This window comes from Nannospalax galili, unplaced genomic scaffold, assembly GCF_000622305.1.
Source record: "Nannospalax galili isolate Female #2095 unplaced genomic scaffold, S.galili_v1.0 scaffold36, whole genome shotgun sequence".
Lineage (NCBI taxonomy): Eukaryota > Metazoa > Chordata > Mammalia > Rodentia > Spalacidae > Nannospalax > Nannospalax galili.
The window spans coordinates 101847-126609 of record NW_008336924.1 but is presented as its reverse complement, the minus strand read 5'-3'; the positions used below and the strand labels follow the sequence as shown (position 1 = coordinate 126609).

The 24763-nt window shown below is 41.9% G+C and overlaps 1 protein-coding gene across 3 annotated transcripts in view; it reads left to right on the top strand.

The window, feature by feature from the left end:
• Window positions 1-1246: 1246 nt before the first annotated feature.
• Window positions 1247-24763, top strand: part of LOC103732860 (NXPE family member 4) — a 53225-nt gene continuing 29708 nt past the window's right edge. For 2 of the 3 annotated variants that reach the window (XM_029562802.1, XM_029562803.1), the window contains exons 1-2: window positions 1247-1507; window positions 1805-1895. The gene's annotated coding sequence lies outside the window, so the exon portion shown is untranslated. The remainder of the gene's footprint in view (window positions 1508-1804; window positions 1896-24763) is intronic. The other variant, XM_029562804.1, reaches the window with a different exon arrangement.

Sequence of the window (24763 nt, the reverse complement as noted above, 5' to 3'; positions counted from 1 at the left end):
CCCAGGTCCTCTGCAAGAGCAGCCAGTGCTCTTAATCACTGAGCCATCCCTCCAGCTCTATTTCATTTCTTAATAGGACTCCCAATAAGATATTGAGTAAGAGAAGCCAAATCAGTATTGTTGACTATTTCCCTATCTCAGCCCAGGCTGACTCTGGAAGCCCTTCAGAGCTCATTTCAAACCAAACAGCCAAACGTTAGGAAGACAAGATCTTTAGGCAGAGAATGAAACTTTAAAGACAGCACATGTTGAGGCTGGAGATAGCTCCACAGTTACGAGCACTTGCTGCTCTTGCAGAGGACCTGGATTCAATTTCCAACACCTGCAATGGCAGCTCACAACAGTCTGTAGCTCCAACTCCAGGGGATCTGACACTCTCTTCTACCCTCTGTGGACACCAAGCATATGTGATACATATACACACATATAGGCAAACAGTCATACACAAAGAAAGAAGGGAGAGAAGGAGGGAGAGGGGGGGAGGGAGAGAGGAAAAGAAAGAGATAAGAAAGAAAGAACGAAAGGGAGGGAGGGGGAAGCAGCACAGGTTCCTTAGGCTAATGAATTGGGTAGGACACAGCCAGCACTGTGTTATTGTCGCATGCGCTCTTTTTGACAGGGAACAAGAGTGTGGTAAATGAGACCTGACATGTGCCATCAAGGTGGCTCCTCCCCGCCCCCACCTTCCAGCCCCCCACCTCCACCAGCAAACTTAAGGAAAAATTGACGCAATCATAAAAACGTACCCAAAGCATGGTTATGTGACTTGTTACAGAACTTAATTATCATAAAGGGTGAAACTAGTCACATGATCCCCACTAAACACTTCCCCTAAAACCCCTCTCAGTCTTCCACATGGAGGTCTTCACTCCTGAGGTCACCATTGCTCCCAGTGCAAAAGTTCACCAGCCACCAGCGTGGATATTTTCGCTTTCTGGAGTACTTCCTCTTCTAAACAAACGTTCGACTTGCTGGCCTATGTCCATCTGTAAATTCTTGCATCTCTGAGAAGCAGAACCTATATCAAAGGCTTCTGACTGCCCCCACCCCCCACCCTGTAGCCCTCCCCTGCAGCATAAGCCGTGTTTTGTGTCTGTTTGAATGTTTTTGCAGGATGGGAAGATCTTTCTCCACTTGTTCTCTTCACCTCCCCCAACCTCAGCATTTGGAAAATCTCCATCGGCCTGAATGCAGGCCAGTTTCCTGCCTCTCCCTAGCCCAGTTTCCAGCTAGTCCCTAAGGAGCCTGCCGTCTCGTTTCTTCATTTTCTTAGCCGGAGGAGTATTTATACGTAATTGGAGGTTCTGGAGTTTGGATGCTGCCCCATACTTCTCAGCATAAAGTATTTGTTCTCAGGAAAGTCCCGGTGCCTTTCTGCTAAAGGCAGCTGCCCCTCCTCTCTCCAGGCAGGTCTATGCTACAGAGGGAAGCTTTCTGCAGTCTCCGGTGGAACCCCAGGCTTTCTCATGAATGAATGTGCAGTGGAGGTTTCGCAGAAGTGCCAGCGGTAGGTACAAAGTCTCGTTGTGTGCCAAGCCTCAGAAGTTCAAGCTCTCTCATTGGACCTACAACCTAGCCTTTAGCAACCATTTTAAAACTGAGCCAAATGAGATTCTTCATTTCTGCCTGAGGTGTTTTTTTGGGGGGGCGGGGGGGGGTTAGCAGGAGACATGTTATTAAGGAGGAAACTGGGAAGGGGGTTACATTAACTAAGGAAGGAATACGGAGGGTTATTCAGGGGAGTAAGAGGAGAGATAATAATGCTTATGTCTTAGTTATTTTTTTGTTGTTGTTGCTGTGATAGAAACAGCATGACCAAGGAACTTATATAAGGAGCAAGAGGCCATCATGGCAGGAAAGAATGGAAGCAGAGGTGGCTGGAGTAGGAGCAGAAGGTAAGCTCCCACATCTTCAATGAGCAGGCACAGGAAGCAGAGAGCAACTGGAGATCTGGCAAGGCTTAAGAACTCTCTAAGCCCTCCCCCAGTGACATGCTTCCTCCAGCAAGGCCACACCTTCTAAGACCTCCCAAAACAGCACCACCAACTACTTGGGGCCTGTGGGGGACATTCTCATTCAAATCATCACAGCTTAGATGGTATGAAAAGCCAGAGGGAAATGAACTAGTTCAAAGTCCTACTGAAAAACACACATACAATAAATATAGGAGTGCATACTTATAGCTGAAGGATGTATAACAGAAACACAGTGCCAGGCAAGAGAAGCTTTCCTTCAAGTTGTTTGTCAGGGTAATCAAAGAGACTCCAAAAATAACACAAGCTATTGCCATAGTCCTTGATTGTCACCCAGAACTTGAAGGTAGTATGCAACTGCTGAAATCAGGCCACACTTCATACACAGAACTTAGAGCAGTAGAGCTGGAACTGACCAGAAAGGCTCTTCCCTGAAGACTAGCTTTCATAGTATCAGAGGATACCATGTAAGCTGCTAAGGGAGAAAATCAATCAGTGGTTCAATCAATCCAGTTGTGAAGCCTAATAAACAATGACTGGCCCAGCAAACTACTGCTATTGGTGCAGTAGTGGCACTTTTTTCTTGGGGACAATCAATAGCTATCTAATTGGAATTAAGGCCCACTCAATGGAAGGGAACTCATGTGTGGTACTGTAAACACAGCCAAATACACACGGCTGGAGAGGTCAAAGATCCTAGAGAAAAACTGACTTTTGCCACATCCCTAGACAAACTTAATTTCTTTATTCTAAATATGCATTGTCATATTTACAGAGAAGTATACCTTTCACTTCTCACCAAAGAAGCTTCTTTTTGCAACAAGTGAAGACTATTACAGAATTCCCAAACTGGTCAAATGCAGAGAATAAGTATCTGTGAGATGCTTAACCATAAGTGATACATCTTCAATGCAACCTCTATTCTTAGGATGAATGTATCTCTTAAGTCTCACCAGAGAAGATTCCTTATGCAGCAGATGGTGATTAACACAGAAAGCTTCGATTAGTCAATGTGCAGAGAACAAGAGGCCATAGTGTGCTTATCCCTGACTAGGACATCTCTCTCAAACCTCTGCCTCCCCAGGCTCAGGGATCATTGTGGAAAAGGAGGCAGAAAGATTTAAGAGCCAGAGGTAAGGGATGACCACAAAGAAACAGAGTCTTCCGGACAGCTGGTCACTTACTCGTATGAATGAATGCACAGCAATGGTGACAGCATGCACAAGTCCTATGCAAGCTCAAATAAGACAAAATCTCAGCATAGACATGGGGAAGTGGTGTAAGGAATCCCTAAACAAACTAAGGAACTTTTGGCAACTGATGGCTACTGGGAAGGGGAGAAGATGGTGTCTTACAGGATTGGGGTTCTTGGTGTATTCAGCAAATGGCTCCACACTGAAGGACATTTGGGAACACAAATCATACCATATATATGAGTTCCTTAAATTGGAGGGGAGGTGGGGAGAGCAGAGTGAATCTAAATGGCCTCAAACCATATTCTATGAAAATCGCAAAATAAAATTCAATTAAAAAATTTTTAAAAATATATCAAAATGAGAGGGGCATATGACATCAAGGATGCCAAGTGACAGCCATCTGATCCTTAGTTGCTTGTTGGGGCACTGATGAGGATTCCGAAGCCATTTATGAGTCTTATCTACATCACTTGTCGTTAAATCTAAGTGCTGGAGAAGGAAAGCAGAGTCAGCTAATTCTCACCCACTCCTGTGGCAGTCGCATCTTTGTCCCTTTTTCTTCAGAAATGAGTCAGAATTTCTATTTTATTTCTTCTTCCTCTGAGTTTCAGGTCACGTGGCTGGCCTGTGGCTTTGGCTTCTGAGAAGTCAGACAAAATTATAATTTTGTGGATTATCTAGATGTTTCTTATTACCCTGGGGATGCAATGCTCTGGGCAGCTTTCCTTAGCCACAGCTGTCACGGGAAGCCCTTCAAAACTCATTTCACACCAAACAAAGCATGTTAGGAAGACAAGATTCTTAGGCAGAAAATAAAAATTTAAAGAAAGAACATCAACATTGGGGCTGGAAAGATGGCTCAGAGTTAAGAGCATTTGCTGCTTTTGCAGAGGACCTGGGTTCAGCTTCTAGCACCCACATGGCAACTAACAATAGTTTGTAACTCCAGCTCCAGGGGATCCGATGCCCTCTTCTGGCCTCTGCAGATACTAGGTGCGCTTGGTATATATACAAACATACAGGCAAACATTCATACATGAAAGAGGAATGGAGAGGAAGGGAGGGGAGGGGAGGGGGGAACTGTAATCCCAACACTTGGGAGGGACAGGCAAGAGGACAGAAAGTTAGGCTGCAGAGAGGAAACCCTTACTGCAAAATAATAAAGCAGAGGGGAGGGGAGGGGAGGGGAGGGGAGGGGAGGGAAACACATGTTCCTTAAGCTAACAGCTAGTAATGAGTGATTGTGGTATGTTCTCCTTTTAATGGAGAACAAGATAGTGTTAAATGAGACAAACTATTCAGGCTGTAAATCTGGGGCTGGAGGTTGACTTGTAAAATGGGAACATTATATTTATCTAAGTTAGTGGAACAATATATTAGGATGGACACTAGACAAAGAGTCTTAAATGCTTTATCTGTTTATTTGGTACATGGAACCCTTCCCTGATCTGTAGACTTCCCCAAAAATGTGTGTGTGTGTGTGTGTGTGAGACAGCCTCTCTCTGTAGCCCCAGCTGGCCTGGAACTCACTATGTAGACCAGGCTGGCCTGTCTCTGCCTCTGCCTCTGCCTGTGCCTCTGCCTCCTGACTGCTAGAATTAAAAGCATGTGCCATCATGCCTGACTCCAAAAGAGTATTCCAAAATGCATGAATTAAAATATGTAGAATTACAATAAAAATATGTTGAACTAGATTTTTCTAAAATATTTTAATATTGGGCATAGAAATAGATACCTTTGCTATTTAAAGTGCTAAATAGCAATGTCTAGTGGTGAGCCTAATTACTGTGGTTTCAGCAGTGGGGATAGTAAATGGCTTTAGGTTGGGGGGGGAGTGAAACAAATTCTCTGATGCCCTTGCTGGTTTTAAAAATATGGGAATCTTGCCTCATCCTCCTGACTGAGGCATGTGCCACCAAAGCCAGCTGGATTAGCATTTTGTTCATTTGTTTTGTTTGTTTTTTTTTTCTTTTGAGATAGGGTCTCCCTGTAACCCCATTGGCCTCACTATATATCCAGGCTGGCTTCAGTCTCACAGAGATCTGCCTGCCTCTGCCTCCAAGTACTGGGATTAAAGGTGTGCCACCAGCTGTATTAACATTTTGTAATGCCTAGAATAGTTGCAGCATGATAAGAAATATTGTGATTTTTTTGTGTGTATGCATATTTGTGTATGTATCTTGGTGTACAGATATGTGTGGTACACGTGTGTGAAGGCCACAGGACGACTTTGGGTGTCATTCCACTGGAGCCTTATTTGAGACGGGTTCTCTCCCTGGCCTGGAGCTTGTCAAGTAGGCTAGGCTGACTGGGTCCTCAGTCCCCAGGGATCCACCTGTCTCTGCCTGCCCAACACTGGAATTCCAAATATGTGTCACTACTTGGGGCTTTTTTTTTTTTAGCATGGGTTCAGGGATCCAACTCAGGGCATCACACTTGGAAGACATGCACTCTACCAACTAAGCAATAGCCCCAGCTCAATTTTGTGATTTTTTTTTATTCAAATTTTGGATATTGCTAATTCTACTCAACTTTATGGCCTACATTCAAATTAGAGAAAATGTCAAATGTTACTGAAAATAAGAATAAAATCTTTCTCTCATGCAAGTTCACAGACTTCTTAATTTTATCTAGAAATCTCCCAAGGATTAAAAATGTCTGTTAGGATAGAGAACTGTCACCTGCAACCAGACATAGCTTGGAAAGTCAAAATTGGCATCTGGGAAATGACAGGCAGGCCCAGCACTTAGAGTCATGAAACTGACTGTACATTCAGAGAATGGAAAGTAATTTGATGTTTGGGAACATTGTTATTACTAGTGTCATTTATTAAGGGTGTTTTAGATACTAATCATTGTACTAAATATATTTTAAATATTTTTCATGTAATTAAATTCTACATTGTATATGTGTATGTGGGCATGAGTGTGTGTGTGAGTGTGTGTGTGTGTGTGTGGTATGCCCATGAGGAGGTCGGAAGAGGATGTCAGGTGTCCTGTTCTAGCACTGGACACCTTACTCCCTTGAGACAGGGCCTCTCACTTAACCTGGGCTAAGCAGCAAGTCCCAGTAATCTTGTCTCTACCCTCCTCAGAGCTGGGGTTACAGGGACAGCTATGCCTAGCTTTTTAATATGGATGCTGAGAATTTGAACCCAAATCCTCATGTTTGTACAACGAATGTTCTTGCCTATTGAACCATCTCTTCAGCCTCCAGTTCTCATATCTTTTTAAGGTAATAATATGCTTGACTTGAGAGATTTATAAGGTCACTGAGATATAAGAATTTTAAACAACTTTCCCAACAGTAGTCCAGCCTCCTCCATGGGGGATACACTCCAAGAATCTCAGGGGATGCTTGAAATCAGGGCTAGTACTGACTCCCACATATCCAGACAGTCCCTAATTTATGATAATTTACCCTAGATGATGAATCTATTTTTAGATTTCATTATAGTATGAATATACACTCAGTGGGAACCATACTTTGAATTTCTTGGGCCACATGCAGTCCAATACCCTCCTGTGGTGCTGAAATGTTCAGAACTGGGAGCTGACTCAGCAGATAAAGGCATTTCCCTGGTATGCCCAATGACCTGTTTGATCCCAGAAATCCATGGTGGAAGGAAAGAACTGACTCCTAAAAGTTTCCCTCTGACTTCCACAAAAGTGCCCTGGTATACACGCATCTACTCCATGTCATATATACACACAGTAATAATAATAAATAAAACATAATGATGCTTTAGAGTATACGGTGCTGCTAAGCCAGGATACCTGATAAATTAGGTGCAGTCAATGTATTTATGACTCATGATATTTTCAGTTTACAGTGGGCTTATTGGGAGGTAGAAGAGCATCTACGATTCGTTTCCACATATACACATGCATACATACATACTTATATTAAAGCTTATTTTATGAATCAGACACATTAAGATACTAACCAAAATGGCTAATGATAAACTGGACAATGATCATATATTGCAATAAAAATTATGTAAACACAATCTCCCTCTTAGTTTCTCAGCGTATCTTACTGTATCATGCTTCTTGTGATGATGCACATGACACAATGTTGTGGTCGGCTGTAGGTAACTAGAACTACCGAATGCGGAACTATGGATAAAGGGGACCACTGTGTGTGGCAGAGCATGTGGATCAACTCAGGTCTGTTTAATCAAAGCTGCTGAGCAGTGTAGGATGTGTCTTCATCTGTATGAGGCAGGCACTTGAGCCTAGAAGTGTTCAGGATAAAGAGACTTGAATGCCAAGCTAAGGGAAGAGATTGTATCATGAGAGCCAATGTGGAGCCTGCTGTCCAGCTTCTGATGCTGCCTCTGCACGCACACACACCTGTACCACCCTCACCAAGTGTCCTTTGTCTTCCTACCTTTGTGCTTTGCACCTGCTCTGCTGGGTACGCCTATTCCCTTCCAAGTACGCCTCCTTCTACTGCTAACTGAAGCATACCCTTCAAGACTTCATAAGGTCCTCTCTGTTGTTCCTTGTTCTGGAAAGCTGGGATTCTGGGCTTTCTAGAAACAGATGGAAAGAAAAGCAGGACAAGACCGCTGCTAACAAGACAAGAGAAGTGGAAAACAAGCAGCAAATATTTTTAAAATATTTATTAAAGCCACATTGTAGGATTTGAAAAAAACAGACTCCCAAGAAAAGGAAGTTTAGATTTCTTATCGCCCGAAATACAAGACTGTTGAGTTTACTGGGAAAATAAAAAGACTGTCACTTCCGTGAACAGTCCTGCCCAAGGATCTGGCTCTGTAGAATATGGTTATAATATTTGCTTACGTTCCTTTTTCATCTCTAATCTTAAATTGTAAAATCTAGTACGAGAGTTTTTACATTTTAAAATCCCTTCCTCCAAAGACGTTTATAAGTTCGAAAGTTATAAAGCCAGGCAATGTTGTCATCTTTGTGTCTTAAGAGAACTCTTCTCATGAATTGAGGTATCCAACCAGTGAAACCATGCAAGACACTAGGGGCCGTCTGATGAGGAGGTCTACAGCAGCAGCCACAGGCTCCTTACCACCTTCTTTGTTTGCTCTAGATTTTCATGTTAAAAATGCAGAACCAGACATGTAGCTCAAACCTAGAATCCCCCCAACTCAGAGGCTGAAGCAGGAGGATTGCCGTAAGTTTGAGGCCAACCTTGGCTAGCCCCAGAGTATCCCAGTGATCTTGTATTACAAAGTAAAACTGTATCAGCAACAACAACAAAAATTCTGATTGTACATAATCATCTTAATTTCTGACTTAAATTGAAAAGTGGTTGATCAGCATCACTGGACTTGGATTGGCACAATGGGATGAGCTGAACAGGTCACCTTTTACAAACCAGGCAAAGCCGTTCCACAGTCCCACAGGAGTTAACATACTGCCGCTCTGGAGTCTCAAACATGGAGCAAATCTTGACCTTGTCTTCCCTCTCATCCTTCATATTCTGTCAAGAAGTCGATTCTGTTGCCACAATACCCTTTGCTTTCTCTCCTCAGAATGAGGCTAACTTCAAGAATGACTCTAGGACTTCATTACCCTCCACTGAGAATTATAAAAACCAACATTCATTAGTCCTCACCATGCCGATTATTTTACACAGGCCATCTCAGTCTGCACAGCAGACCTCTGAGAGAAATTCCATCCCAGCCTCTATTTATAGCGGAGAAAAGTGAAGCATTAAAAGCTCAGCACACTTCCCTGAGATCTCTTACCATGCACCTGGTGTCTGACTCTTGGCGTTGAGTCTGGACCCTGCAAGTCACAGTCCAGAGACTTTCTATCTTAGGTACAGAGAGTTTCTGGTACCTTAAAACCTTCGCAAAAGGAGAAGAGCATTCAAGGCTCTCAACTTCAATAGTCTGTTGAAGGATAGATTCACCTGCTCACTCTGAGGCCTCAGAGCTCATCTCAACTGCTCATCCCTGGACCATCTAGAATCTTATTGCTAAGCACAGTCCTAGGTGTGAAACGGTAGGTAAATAAAAAGACATTTGAAATACTGGTGTAGGTGTATGTAGAACAGTGGATAATTTTTAATGTTTAGATGACACAACCAAAACTCCAGTGTAGTTCCAAGTTTCACTTTAGTCTAGCACGCAGGGCAGGGAGGGCTGTTGTGACATCAATGTGATGTCAATGTAGCACTTCAAATTTTTTCATTCTTAATTCTAAACCGGAGTGGGTTTCCTCTGTGTTTCTGTCTCCTCCTCCATCTCAGATATCACTGTAAGTCTGTACTACCTTCCACCAGATTGCCATTCCCTTTGTTACTGGGTGCTGGGCTTGGGGTGGTGTCAGGAAGGATTCTCTGTTTTCTGGTCCATCACTTTGTTAAGCAGGTCTTCTGTATTAGGCTTGAATCTTAGAAAGAGCCTCTCTCAGAGTCCCTGCTCGGCTGTCTTGTGGCAGTCACATTCTGTCTTTATCCACGGTTGGTCTTGGGTGGGAGTTGCCTTCCCTGCTCCTGGTGGCAGCGCATCTCCTCTTGGTACCTGCCTAAATCCAAGATGGCTTCCTGCTCCTCATCCAGGAATACACGTCTGATTCTCCCTTCTCCCTTAGCAGCAGGGGATCCTGGGAGCAAGAGAGTTACATGCCTCTCTCCCAAGGCAGTATTTCCTCTCTTACTTCAAGAATGAGCTTTGCCTGGGTCCTGGGAGCCATAGTGGTTGCTGCACTTCCTCTGTTGACTTAATGGTCTTGTTTTAGGCTAGGGCTTTGTATGGCTATCTTCCTGTGGCTTCCAGTTACCTCCTTCACTACTGTCCCAAATCAGAACACTTAGTATCTTGTCTTATCCTTGGGCTCTCCTAAGCAGCCCCACAGAGAGGGGTTAGTAATGGTGATCTCCCTCTCTAGGGACCTCCAGGCTGCTCCACCCAGCACAGTAGCCCCCTCTAACAGTACTGCCACGTTTTGCTGGCTTCCTCATTCCTTTTTCTATGGCTCTCTTTTCCTTTTTCTGTGCTCTGACAAAGACAAAAAGTGTACATCTCATCCCTTGGAGAACTTTCTACCTCTGGGATTCAGATCATTTGGTTGTCTCACTACCTGACCCCACTGATACAGCTGAGAAAAAGTTACCATTCTGAATTTTTGCCTACATATTTTTTTCTTCCTAGTAAAATTCTTCCTAGTAGAATTTTCCTTTCTTTTCTATAGCTTGTTATGCTCTATTTGGAGATGTGAGTTTCTATTGATCTTATTTAGTATGACTTTACTGAGACATAATTTTTAAAGATCTTTTTTAAAATATTTGTATAAGTGTTTTGCCTGAGTGTATGCATGTACACCAGATGTTTACAGTGCCCTCAGGGGCCAGAAGAAGGCATCAGATCCTCTGGGACTTTAGTTACAGGAGGTTATAAGCCACCATGTGGGTGCTAGGAAATAAACTTGGGCATTCTGCAAGAGTATGAAGTGCTCTTAACTGCTAAGCCATCTTTGTAGCCCCTATTGAGACATTTTGTATATCATACAATTCACATATTTCAAGAGTTCAACTGAATCTTCTTTCAAACTGCATATATCCACCAGCCCTCACTGGACTCGCTGCCTTGGTGAACCACACTAAGTAAAAGGAAGACTTGAAGCCAGAGGGGTGTATGTATGTGGCAGAACATGGAACGTGATTGGTAAACACTAACCCAGAGATAGAAAAACTACTCCAGAGACTCTAGTGTACAGGCAACAACAGCACCTGGATCTGTCCCCCCAACTTTGGTCTTGTATAATTGTTTCATCCCACCTCTCATCCCTGATTTCAATCATCCCCACTTCAGTCTATTTTGTGTTTGGTGGTTATATACAACTATCATCATCAATTAGAACATTTTTGTCACCCCAAAATGATTCTATCTTGTTGTCCCAGAAACCACTAATCTGGTTTCTGGCTCTAAATCTTTTCTGAATATTTCATAAAATATGTGATCTCTTATGTCTCCTTCTTCCCTCCCTCCCTCCCTTCCTCCCTCCCCTCCCTCTCCCTCTCCCTTCCCCCTCTCTCTTCTTTTTTTTTTCTCTCCCTCCCTCTCTCCCTCCCTCCCTCCCTTCCTTCTGGCTGGGGATTGAAATTCTGGCGTGGAGTTTGATAGCAACTGCTCTATACTGAGTTGTAGTCCCAGGCATGGATTCCTTCTTAAGCATAGTAGTTTCTTAAGCTTAACATGTGTCAGCAATTCTTTTTCTGTTACTGAACATTATTTTATTACATAGATATTCCACATTTTGTCTATTCATTAACCAATTGAAACACTGATTTGTATATGAAATGTTTCTAAAAAACTGATATGTTGAAGGCATGGTCCCCAGTGCAATGTTCAGAGGTAGGGTTCTTGGGAACTGATTGGATCATGAGGGCTCAACCTTATCAATGCTTCAACCATTGATGGGCTCAAAAGTTGGTGGCATCAAAGGGAGGTGATAGAAACTACGTGGTAGGGCCTAGTCAGAGAAAATAAGCCTCTGCAGGCATGCCCTTGAAGGTATGCCTTGCCTCAGTCCCTCCCTCTCCCTCTCTGCTTCCCAGATTCCATGAGAAGTGAAGTTCCATATGTCACTACACATGATATTTCAGTCCTATCTAAGCCCCACAGCAAAGGATCCAGCTAATCATGGACTAAATCCTCTGTAACCATGAGCCAAAATAAATTTTTCCTCCTTTAAGTTATCCCAGCTTTGTTGCCAAAACAATGAAAACCGATTAACACACACACATTTAGATCACATCCAATTTCTTTTTCTATTATGAATAATACTGTGGTTTAAATGTCCCCGCTAAAGCTCATGTTGGAACTTAATCCTCAGTGTGACAGTGTTGAGAGGTGAGACCTTTAGAGATGATTAGGTCATGAGGACACTGATGTCCTGCAAAGATAAATGTTCTTATTGCAGGAATGAGTTGGTTGTTGAGAGATTCAGTTGGTTACAAAGCCTGCCTTTTGACACATCTGTCTCATATGTGTTCTCTTGCTCTTCCTTTATGCTATGCTACAGCAGAGAACCAGATGCACTCCTTCAACCTTGGACTTGCCAGACTCTAGCACATGTGGCAAACAAGTTTCTTTTGTTTATAAAGTACCGTTTGTTCTTTCATAGAAAAAATAAAGGTTAAGAACCTCTATATGCAAGACTTTGTGCCATTCATTGGTATCACCAAGCTGCTGCGTTTAATGTTAATAGAAACAGCCCAATTCAGGACTATCAATTCAGGACCAATCCCTTCAGGGTGAAGGTTTAGGTCACTTCACTAAATAGAGAACTGCCAGCCATGTTGGCAGATACTTTTAATCCTAGCACTCAGGAGGCAGAGGTAGGAGGATCTCTGTGAGTTTGAAGCTGACCTGGTCTACATAGTGAATCCCAGGCCAGCCAAGGCGACATAGTGATGCCCTGTCTTAAGGAAAAAAAAAAAAACAACTATGACAAGGCTGGGCATGGTGACATATTCCTTTCATCCTAGAACATGGAAGGCAGAGTCAAGTAAATCTCTTGTGAGTTTGAGGTCAGCAAGGGCTACACAATGATGAGACTCTATCTCAAAAGAAAGAAAGAGAGAGAGAGAGAGAGAGAGAGAGAGAGAGAGGGGGAGAGGGAGAGAGGGAGGGGAGGGGGGAGGAGGGGAGGAGGAGAGAGGAGGAGGAGAGAGAGAGAGAGAGAGAGAGAGGGAGGAAGGAAGGAAGGAAGGAAGGAAGGAAGGAAGGAAGGAAGGAAGGAAGGAAGGAAAGAGAAAGGGAAAGAAAGACAAGGTGAGGTGTTTTCTGAAGGCAACAGAATTCAGAATCGGTAATAGAAAAATGCAGTTATAAATGCCAGTAATGACCATGTGACCCCATGTGAAGACTATAATTGTCATGAATATGCTCTTTTTATTTTGCTATAAATATATTTGTGGCATATGTGTAGGAAACACCTTTGTTTTCTTTCCTCGCATCCCCTTATCATCTCACATAAGATATATTGACATGGTATCATGTTTTTTTTAAGTATCTTAAAAATGTTGCCTAAATTTTACTGGTGTGTGTGTGTGTGTGTGTGTGTGTGTGTGTGGTGTATGTACAAGTGTGTGTGGGTGCACATGCCTATATTCATGGAGGTGGAGACCTGGGAAAGATGTGTCTTGCTTTATTGTTCTCTACCTTATTTTTTGAGACAGGATCTCTCACTTGAGCCTGAAACTCACTGTTCTGGCTAGGCTGGTCAGCCAACCAGTAAAGTTCCCGGGACCCACTTGTCTCAGATCTCCAATGCCAGAGTGATAGGCACATCGCCATTCCCAGCTTTTGCATATGAGGATTTGAACTAAGGTCCTCTTGCTTACATAGCAAGCATGCTTACTCACTGAGCCATCTCCCTAGCCCTGAGTTTTTAAGTAGTTTTGACTTTACAGCCTACAGTTATAGAATACTTACTTAAAAATAAACACTACTCAGAGCTGGGGAGATGGCAAGCTAAGCTAGAAATCAGTAAGAGACCCTATCTCAAACAAAGTAGAAGGCAAGAACCTACACCTGAGGTCATTCTTTGACCTCTACACATGCACATGCACTGTGGCACATATGAGCCACACATGCGAGCCACACTCACATGTATACATATAAATATAACATACATACACACAAAGTTTGTAACTAAACAAACATTACTCAAGGATTTTACTTCCTCTTCTGGCAAGGGGTTAGGGTATTTTTAGACGTATGTAAGATATCAGGGTCATGTTAAGTAAAATAACAACTTCATATCGCCATCATTTAGAGATAAAATGTGTCTTTAAAGAGATAGGTATTTGTGTCAATTTGACAAGGAGTGGATTTGTGTGCTAATTTGCTAGGGTCATGGGGGGCACACACATAATCCCAGATGTTTCTAATAGATTATTTTGGGATAGAGTAACATTACATTTATCAGATTGAGTAAAGCAGATGGTCCTCTCCAATGTGAATGGACTCTCTTCAATCAGTTAAAGACCTACAGAGAACAAAAGGCTAACCCTCCTCCTCCAGGAAAGAGAGACCACGTCCTGCCAATTGTCCTTTGTTGCTTTTGTTGCTGTTATTGCTATTTCCTGTTTTTGCATGAGACTCACAATGTTAGTTCTTTCTGGATCTTGAGCCTACCGGCCTTGAGACTAGAGCTATTCTTTTGGTTATCCTGGTTCTCAAACCTTTGGTCTCTGGCTAGAGATACAGGCTCTCTTGGGTGTCCAGCTAGCTGATTTTCACTCATTAGTTCTTGGAATTGCCCGATCTTCAGACATGCTTATGCCAATTATATAAATACACACACATACACACACACACACACACACACACACCACAACTATTGGTTCTTTGTGACTGACAAGCCTTTTACATTATTTGTCTTTTTTGTTTTGGACTGCTTATAAGGTTTCTCATTCTTTCTTCTTAGCAGTGATGATATGATCTGTAAGTGACCACAATAGATGTAATTAGGGATGTATTTCTTTGTTTCAAGGGCACACTGACATCCTTACATCTGACACCTGTATTTGTATACCAGATCAATAGTTACAGTTCCATAGACCTCATATAATCTTTTCTTACCTTTTCATTTTGTCCTTTTGGTTTTTCAATTTGAAAAACTACTACTGGCTTTAATTCAAACATCTGTACTTCTGGGTACAATGTGCCATAATTCAAATAAATGTCTCATACATATATTTTCTCTTGACTTTTAGTATTTACATCTAGATGTTTCATCAAAGAATAATCTTATTCTTTTTTAGAAAAATAATTTTATTTCACTTATTTATTCATATGAGTTTTCTCTACATCTTAATTAGATAAAACTCATAAACTAAGAAACCAGAACAGTAAGTTAGCCATGGTGGTGCATGCCTCTAATCCCACTGCTTGGGAGGTAGATGAGTCTGAGTCCAGTAGGCTAGGCTACACAGGGAGTTCAAGGTCAAGCCTGGGCTACATGAGACCCTATATCAAAAATGAGAGAGAGAAAAGGAGGAGGAAGAAGGGGAGGATGAGGAGGAGAGGAAGGGAAGGAGGGAGGGAGAGAAGGAGGAAGGAAGGAAAACAGAACAATAGACAATTCCAATAAGTCAACAAGAAATCAATAAAACCCAAAAAGCAGTAGACAGTATGCAGGCTTTCTTCTATTACCAAATATGTGTCTTTTCCCCAACACTAATCAGTTTTGTCGTCCACTAACACTAAATGGAGATACAAAAACATAACTGAACTGTTACTCTAACCATTAGTTGTGATAGCACAGGCTCCCCCACCCACAGGTTCCTATCACATAAGATTGTCAACATTTTTCACCATAGTTGCAAATCCACAGGGCCACCCATGTATCTGACCCACCTGCTATAAGTTGAGGTTTCCAGTCCACCCCTCTTCATGTTTGTGTGAACTGAAGTTTCCAGGAAAAAACCACACCTGTATTAAAGATTCTACAAGGCAGATTGATTGATTAGAACTTCATGATTGTGAAGAGTTGGACAGCTGACGATCCAGAGTCAAAATTATCTTGGATTATCTTTAGTCTCCAAATAGCCACTCACTGCCACCTGTGCCTGCCTATTAGCCTTTTGACTATCAGGTAAAATCCTCTGAAATGTATTAACTTAGCAGAACATTCACTCCCACCAAGCAAAGCTAAGAATACCATCAGACAGCAGCTGTTCTCCCTACTTTGCCCTCCTACTCAATGTTCCCACCAACGTTTTTGAAGAGTGCCTTGATTCATGACTTGCTTTTGTAACTATAAAAACATTATGAATCTGTTTCTGCATTGGAACATGTTATTCAGGACAGACTGAATCTGTGTTCCTGGGCCATGGACACTCCTGTTTGCCTCAAGAATAAACTACCTCTTATTCCCTTTGAAGCGAGAGCTGTGTTTTGCATCATTTGATAATTCATTAGACAACTCACGGAACTCATACCATCAGACAGCAGCTGTTCTCCCTACTTTGCCCTCCTACTCAATGTTCCCACCAACGTTTTTGAAGAGTGCCTTGATTCATGACTTGCTTTTGTAACTATAAAAACATTATGAATCTGTTTCTGCATTGGAACATGTTATTCAGGACAGACTGAATCTGTGTTCCTGGGCCATGGACACTCCTGTTTGCCTCAAGAATAAACTACCTCTTATTCCCTTTGAAGCGAGAGCTGTGTTTTTGCATCATTTGATAATTCATTAGACAACTCACGGAACTCAGGTAAGCATCCTACTTACTATTACCGGTTTATTATAAATGATGCAACAAAGAGCAATCAAATGGAAAAGATACATAGGTGTGGTATGAGGAGGGGGGTGGACCCAGACCTTCCATGAGGTATAAGGAAGGGGGTGGAAGTATGAGGAGGGGGGAGGACCTAGAGCTTCCATGACTCCTGGGGAGGAGCAGCACCTTTCCAGACATACTAAGTCAGCCTCACAGCATAAACTTAGACGTGGTCAAAAGAATTCATTATGAGTAACAAGTCACACGCCTGTGTTTAGAAAATTCTAAGGCTTTTAGAAGCACAGTGTCAGGAACTAGGAACAAAGACCAGGCGATAGTGACAAAGCTGAAATTGAGTTCTTTGAAAAAATGAAAGGCAATTCTCTTAAAGGCTGAGAGAGAGAGACGGGGAGAGGGAGGAAGACAGGGACAGAAGGTGTGTAGGAGGGAGAGAGGGAAAGGGGAAGGGAGGGGGAGAGGAAAGAGGAGGAAGAGAGAAAGAAAGATTGGCTAAATGAACAAAACACAGAATGAGAATAACTAACTACATGTACCCAAGAAGCTGAAAGAGAACGTTGCAAATTCATTAACCAGCAAATCTGAAATCTAGTGAAAAAGATGATTTTCTGAAAACAGTAGACAATGCCAATATTATCTTAAGGAGAAAACAGGCGGCCTTAAGTAGAGCAGCAAACCCCGAGGAAATAAAAATAGTAAACAAAATGATACAGGAAAGAAAAAAAGGAAGGAAAGAAAAGGGAAAGCTCGGTTTTCCTTTAAATCACCATGAGAGTTGATAGTTTTTTCAGTGGCTAGAGGGCAGAGGCACAATTCCACAGCCACCTCAGCAGCCTGAGGAATTACCCTAGACCTCTAAGGACCTTGACTTGGGCCAAACTGAGATTTGTGGCTTAAATGCTGCAAAGAATTTCTGCATCAGACGTCATAGTGGAGCAGAGTTGGAAATGTCATTAAAGATACTCTAATACATGCTTAAGCATGAGAGTTAAGAGATGGGGAGGCGCTCAGAAGAAAGGCAACCCAAGTAGGGGGTAGATGCTTCCCAAGGGAGGAAAGGGGGAGATAAAGCATACCCAAGCGAGGGCCCAGGTACCTTAAGGGAAAGTAAGCCATATATTCCATTTCAGTGGCTTTCAAGTTATACCTGTAATGGTTACTAAGAAACTCTTTCTTTTCCTTCTCTCTCTTTGATAAGAGAGATATATGAAGTAGCATCCAGAGATGCCTTAGGTGGAATTACAATCTTTTAAGGTGAAACCAGGAACCACTAAGGTTGCACAAGGAGATTGGAACGTGTCCCTTCCCTGCGAGTGAGGTTTCTGGTGAGATTCTTAGAAAATTGCAGGTTTATGGTAGGGTAGGGAGAAAGGCCTACAGCAACTGTTAATTGTGCTGGAATTTTTGTTATTTTCTGGTGAGAAGTTTCCACCAGGTTCCCGCATTGAGGGGAGAGGAATCCTTTTCCTTTTCATGTACTCAAAATGTTCCCTGCCTTTCTATCCTACCCCAGTTTCATATATGATAGCTGTCAACCTTCCATGGAGAAGATCTTCCTATCTCATGTAAATATTCTAGAAAATAAAGGGGACGTCAGAAACTCACTCGTGAAACTTTGTACCAAATCTGATAAAGACAATAAGAGGCATGAGTATGAAAATCCTCAGGGAAGCATTAGTTATTCTATCTGTTGCTCTCTAAGGTGATCCATACAGCTATGGGAACGGTCAGTACCACTCAGTTTATGAGAACTGACTTCATTAACACTTTGAATTAGCATCCCACTTCAACTTACAAAGACCTTTTATTACTAACAGAGTTGTTATCCCTTCTCCCTCAGAGAGAAGGAGACCCTAAAGGGGCCTTTTTTCTATCTGGCACCACAAAGGCAAAACACAAAACCAATTCTGAGCTTTCACAGCACAAGTTTTTATTCAATGGCCAAAGAATGAGAAGCCCAAGTCTTGATTTTTTTTAAAAAAAATCACTTCACAACACACTTAGGCTTGAGACATCAGAGATACTGTCTTACTTTTCCTATGGCTGTGATAAAGTAGCTAAAAAAAACAATTACAGGGAAAGCATTTATTTGGCTCATGGTTCCAGGGTTCAGTCCATCCTGGCTGAGAAGTCAAGATAGGAGGAGCTTGATGCAGCTGGTCACAATACATCCACAATTAAGAAACAGAGAAGGGGCAGGACATAATGACACATACCTTATACCCAGCACTCAGGAGACAGAGGCAGGCAAGGTCTCTGTGAGTTTGAGACCAGCCTGGTCTACACAGCAAGTTCCAGGCCAGCCAGAGCTACATAGTGGACCCTGTTTCAAAAAAAGTGAAAATAGGAAAAGAAACTGAGAGGGATTAACACATGCCTGTTATTGCTCAGTGCACTTTCTGCATTTTATATAGTCCAGGATCCCTTGCCCAAGAATGGTCCTGCCACAATTAAGATGAACCTTTCCATATTGATCGATATAATCAAAATAATCCTCCAGAGGCCCATCTCCCAGAAAATTCTAGATTCTGTCAAGTTGACAATTAATATTAACTCTGACAGATGGGAAGCAGAGAAACGAGGGGCTGGGCAGATTAGAGGAGAAGGAATCACCAGCTTTTCCTGGGATACAATCAGACCACTCAAACTTGGGTTTCTTCCTCCTGTGGTCTGGTGTTTCCGGTCACAGAAAAGGTGGATGTGTCATTGAGTTTGGAAATTAGATTAGCATTAAGTTAGAGGCTGTCTGATAGACATCTTAGATTCAATTGATTTCAGCTAGTCCAGTTAAGGAGGAACTTTTGGCCTGCCCCAAAAGATAAACAAGCTAGGACACGGTAGGCATTCAGCTAGATCACATAGGCAGTACACTGGGTGAAATGTTCTCTCATGTCACTTTGGGGAAGGTCTTTGAATTTTGTTCAGAATTTTGGACACAACCGTTTTTGTTGATTTTGTTAATTAGGCGTGTAATTCTTGCCTTGCGGTTTCCTTGTTTCAGAGAACCTTTAGTTGCACTTTTAAACATTTTGATCCAGCGAATGCCACCATTCATTCAAGTCTTCCCCTGTGTCCTTCAGTGTTTCATAATGCTGTAAGGTGTTCTTGCTTTTCTGGTTGCTGTAACAAACTACCTGACAAAGGCAACTTAAGGAAGGAAGGAAGGGTTTATTTTTGTCACAGCTTTAGGACACAATCCATTATGGCTGGATAGTCATGGTGGTGGGAGTTTGAGGAGGTAGCTGGTCACACTGCATCCATAGTTCAGAAGCATAGAAAGATGCATACGAATGCTCAGGTCAAGTGCTTTTGATTCAGTCCAGGAGACCTCAGTCCATGGAATACTGTCCCCCTGATTCAGGGTAGGCCTTCCCACCTCAGTTAACCTAACCTAGAAACTCTCCCTCACAGATATGCTCAGAAGCTTGACTCCTGCATGATTCTAGATGTTGTTAAGCTGAGAACCAATATTAACCACCACAGACCCACCCCTTGTCAAACTCAATACTCAAACACATCACTTTTAAGCTGTAACTTTCCACCCTGCCCCATACACTCAAGACTGTTTCTTAATGCAGTACCAACAATAGTAGCATCACCCAGATTCTGCCTTCATGGTCTCCTTTTCTCCAAGTGACCCTCTGTGTCCTCTTTTCTTCTTATAACCACACCAGTCATTGGATTTTGTCTTGAGATCCTTAACTAATTACATCTGTAGAGACTATTTCTAAATGACATTACCTTCCAAGGTTCCAGATGAACATGAATGGGGGAGGGGGAGTATTCCAATTTGCTTCCAATCCTGCATCAAATAACTTGATTTTTATTGTCTATAACAATTTTTTTGTTATCTATGTCGATTTTTTATGCCACAATCAAATACAGATAGTTTGTTGTTCATTTTGGATTTTTTCAGACAAGGTCTTATGTGGCTCAAATTGGCTGAGTGCTTGCTGTATAGCCAAGGATGGCCTTATCTTCCTGACCTCCTGTCTCTACTTCTAAAGTGCTGGGATACAGGTGTGCTCCACCATACCTGGCAAAAAGTTTTATTCTAGTTCTCAGTTTCCCCTTTTATGAATGTTTATTTCTTGGGTTCTTTGCTATTTCTACAGGAAATATTGAATTACAGTGTGGTGACAAACAGTATTCATTTGTTCTTAACTTTGGTATGAATTCCTCAAAAATTTCATACATAAGTGTAATATGTTTAATGGAAGACTTGAATAAATATCTTTTATTTTATGAATAATTTTCTTTATATTCCTAGCTTATTGAAAGATTATTTTGCATTGTTTCTAAGTTATGGATTGACATTTTTCAGCTTTAGTTGAAATAATTTTTTTTCATCTACCCTCATAAGTAACTTGGGGATTACAATTTAAATTGACAAAAGAGGTTGGCAGAAGAAAAATGTTACCCTATGTGCACAGGAACCAGAAAAGAAGTTACAGACTCAGTAAATGATTAGAGTTGCAGTTTTCTATACCTACTACTTGGGCAAAACTAAGAGGGGAGGAGAGACTCTCCAGGAAAGAGACAGCATCGGTTTCTTCAGGAAATTCAAATGCGTTTTCAAGAGGAAAAGAACAGGAAAGGAGGTCTGTGATGAAGCTTATCTCTGGGGCCAGAGAAATGGTTCAGCTGTTAAGAGTGCTTGCTGCTCTTCCAGAAGACCCAAGTTTGGATCCGAGTACTCAAGGGGGCAGATGGGAAGGTCACAACGACCTGTACCTCCAGCTCCCAGGGATCCGATGCCATCTCTGGTCACTCCTGGCACCTGCACACCTGTGGCACATACACATACACACAAACACATAAATAAAACTAAAAACAAATTTAAAAAACAAAGGAGGGTTTTTTGTGTTAAGAAAGAGTATCTTTTTCACAGCCATGAATCTATCTCAAAGAGGGAATTTATGGTGGTCTTGTGTCCCAGAAGTCTGTGTTTACGCAGATAAGAGAAGCTGAGGGCAGCTTCTTTCTGCTTTTGCTGACTCTCAAGTTGCCTTCAGCCTTAGATGACCTTCAAACTGGGTCTAGGGCTCCAAATGACTCGCTTTGAGTCAAAAGTAATGGAAGCCAATTATTTTCTTCCTGATATAAGCTGACACAGCCAGGAATCTTTCCCATATACATGCAGAATTTAATTGGCTGTAATTTACTTAAGTTCCATGATAAGATGAAGTTTTCCTTTCTTGCCTCACAAAGTTTGGAGAATATTCTATCTTTTTTCTATTTCTAGAATATGTTATATAACCTAGGTAGCTAGGATAAAAATACTATAAGACTTATGCCTTGGAGAGGAGTAAATATTAAAGAAATTTTGTCAACTGTTATTTTATAGAGGTTTTTCTTTTGTTTTCTTTCTGTTCTTATTGTTGAGACAAGATATTGCTAGGCTATGTAGCACAAGCCGGTCTTGAACTCACAATCCTCCTGCCTCAGGGGTGCTAGAATTATTAGTTGTGAGTCTTCAGCTTAGCTAGAAAGATTTTTTTTTTTTTTTTTTTTTTTTTTGTCTTTTTAAGACAAGGTCTCCCGGTAGCCCCAGCTGGCCTGGTTAATGTATATTTTCATCACTGTGGCAAGATACTTGACAGAAAATAATATAGGAAGGATTTGAGTCAGTTCAGTTTCAGGCTTCAGTCATGACAGAGGAGGTATGGGGGAACAGAGCGGTTCACATCTCATCAGTCAGGAGACAGAGGCAGAGACAGCTTCTCATAGGCCTTCTTTTCCTGATGTACCATCCAGACCCTCAACCTGCAAATGGTGTGTCCACATTCAGGGCATGTCTTCCCCCTAAGTTAATCATCTCTGAAAACTTTCTCACTAACACACCTAGAGGTGTGTCTTATCTCCCAAGCACTTCTCATTCCAGTCACCAATCAAGCCTCATCATCACAGGGCCAGGAAGATGGCTCAGCACGTAAAGGTGCTTACCACCAACCCTGATGATCGGAATTTGATCCCTGAAACTCACATGGCGGAAGAACAGAACCGACTCCTGCAAGCTGTCCTCTGACCTGCATACACACACACACACACACACACACACACACACACACAATAGTTGCAAAAACTAAATAAAAGATATTCACATCTGGAATTTATATTCTTCAGTAATTATATTTTGGTGCTGGAGAGGTGGTTTGGTGAATAAAGAACTCACTAAACAAGCATAAAGTTCAGAGTTCAGATCCCCAGAACCCGTACAAATGCTCAGTGGGCGTGGTGATCCACCTGTAATTCCAGCCTGTAAAGGTGGCAAGGGAAGATCCCCATACCGAGCTGGCTAGCAAGACCAGTCATATCGGTGAGCTCTGGGTTTGACTGAGAGACCCGCTTCAAAGAATAAGGTAGAAAAGCCATAGAGGATGATTCCATTAACTGTGGGCCTGCACATGCATACCACACACACACACATACACACACACACACACACACACGTGCCCATGCGCATGTGAACATGCACATACATGAAAATTGAGGGAGTTATATTTTAAAATATTAAAAGATTTCATTCTATGTTTTCTATGTACAGAAAGTTTAAGAATATAACCAAGTATCCATATATATCAGTCTTCTATCAGCATCTTACAGTACTGCGGCATGTTCATATCATGGTATAAATCTTTATGTGTAGGGTATGTTACTGGAGTAATCGATACACTGTAGTATATTGTAGCAAGTCATGGTCCAGTATCAATATACTGTCTATTAAACTCTATGTTACTCAGTTTTTACCTAATGTCCTTCCCACTGCTGCAAGATTCCATATTACATTTAAGTCACATCTTAAGATAATCTTTGTTCGAAGACCTTTCTCACACTCTCCTTGATTTTGATGACCTTTCAAGAACTGCTGCTCAGATATTTTATACAGAATGATCCTTAAGAGGTGTTCGTCTGGTTCTTCTTTGGATTAGATTGGGTTTGTGTGCTCAGAGGAGAAGACAAGAGAAAGTGCCATTTTCAACACATCATCTTATTGAAGGGGAAATCATTGTAATTTATATTACTGATGCTTGTCAATGGCAGCAGGAGCTGGAGACACAGCCCCCCCCCCCCCCACCACCCCACTAAAAAGTCTCAGAAAATCTTACTCAGGCGGAGGGGGGATTTCTTTTACTTTTTTTTTTTTTTTTTTTTTTTTTGAGACAAGGTCTCCCTGTAGCCCCAGCTGGCCTGGACTTCACTATGTAGACCAGGCTGGCCTTGATCTCACAGAAGAGATCTGCCTACCTCTGCCTCCCAAGTGCTGGGATTAAAGATTTGCATTCCCTGTGTCAGTAGGATTCTTGACCAGCACCACAGAAAAGAACTTCAGGGTCAGTCAATGTGAGATAGAATTGAAGTTATAAAGAAATTTAAATGAATTTAAGCATAGGTATTAATAGAAAGAGAGGTGTTTAGGGAAGGATAGTGTGTAAAAGTGGACTCCTCAGAGAGAGCTTACTTAAGTGTCTTGACAATAACCGTATACATGATTTGGGTGGCTTCTGAGGTTACCATTGTTCAGAGGGTTTCTAAGAAAATTTTCCCCTCCCATTTTTGGTCAGTGAGATCTCAGGGTGGTTCCTAAGGTTCTTTAGGTGGGGTTACAGATAAGGGAAAACTGTAGGTCACAACAGTTGCACAAGGGAGTCGACACATTTTTACTGTGAACAAAGTTTATACTTTTTTTTTCAAAGATTCTCAGTAAATTGCAGTTTTCCATCTGGGAAAGGAGTGAAGCATACTTGAAGGTCAAACGCACCTAGGCCTGAAGCCTGGTTTATTGCTTTTTCAGCGTGCATTTATTTAGCAAATCATTTCCCTATACAAAAGTAATATTACCTCTCTGTGGGTGGAAGCAACCTCCACAGCAAATTTTGTTCACTGTGCTAGAATTCTTGACTCTCAGCTGACAGGAGGCTTCAACCAGACTCCAGTGAAGAATTCCTTTCCTTTCCCATGTCCCCCATCTTCCTATCCTGCCTTAACATGAACATCAGTCAGCCAGATTTCTCCACTGTACACAGTGTTATGCATGCCCCGTTCCATGGCTGCATTTTTTGGAAGGCACTCACTATGCACAGAATAATTATGCATTTGTTTATTTGTTTTTAATTTCATCCTTTTCTTTCTCCTCCAATCAATTTTGTAGTTTATGCCTCAAAAATATATCCTCTGTTGCCAGGCATGGTGGTGCAGGCAGATCCCTGTGAGTTCAAGGCCATCCTGGTCTACATAGTAAGTTCCAGGACAACTGGGGCTACAGGGAGACCCTGTCTCAAAAAGACCAAAAAAAAAAAAAAAAAAGAAATTCCAGTTTCTCACATGACCAAAAAAAAAGACTTACTATGT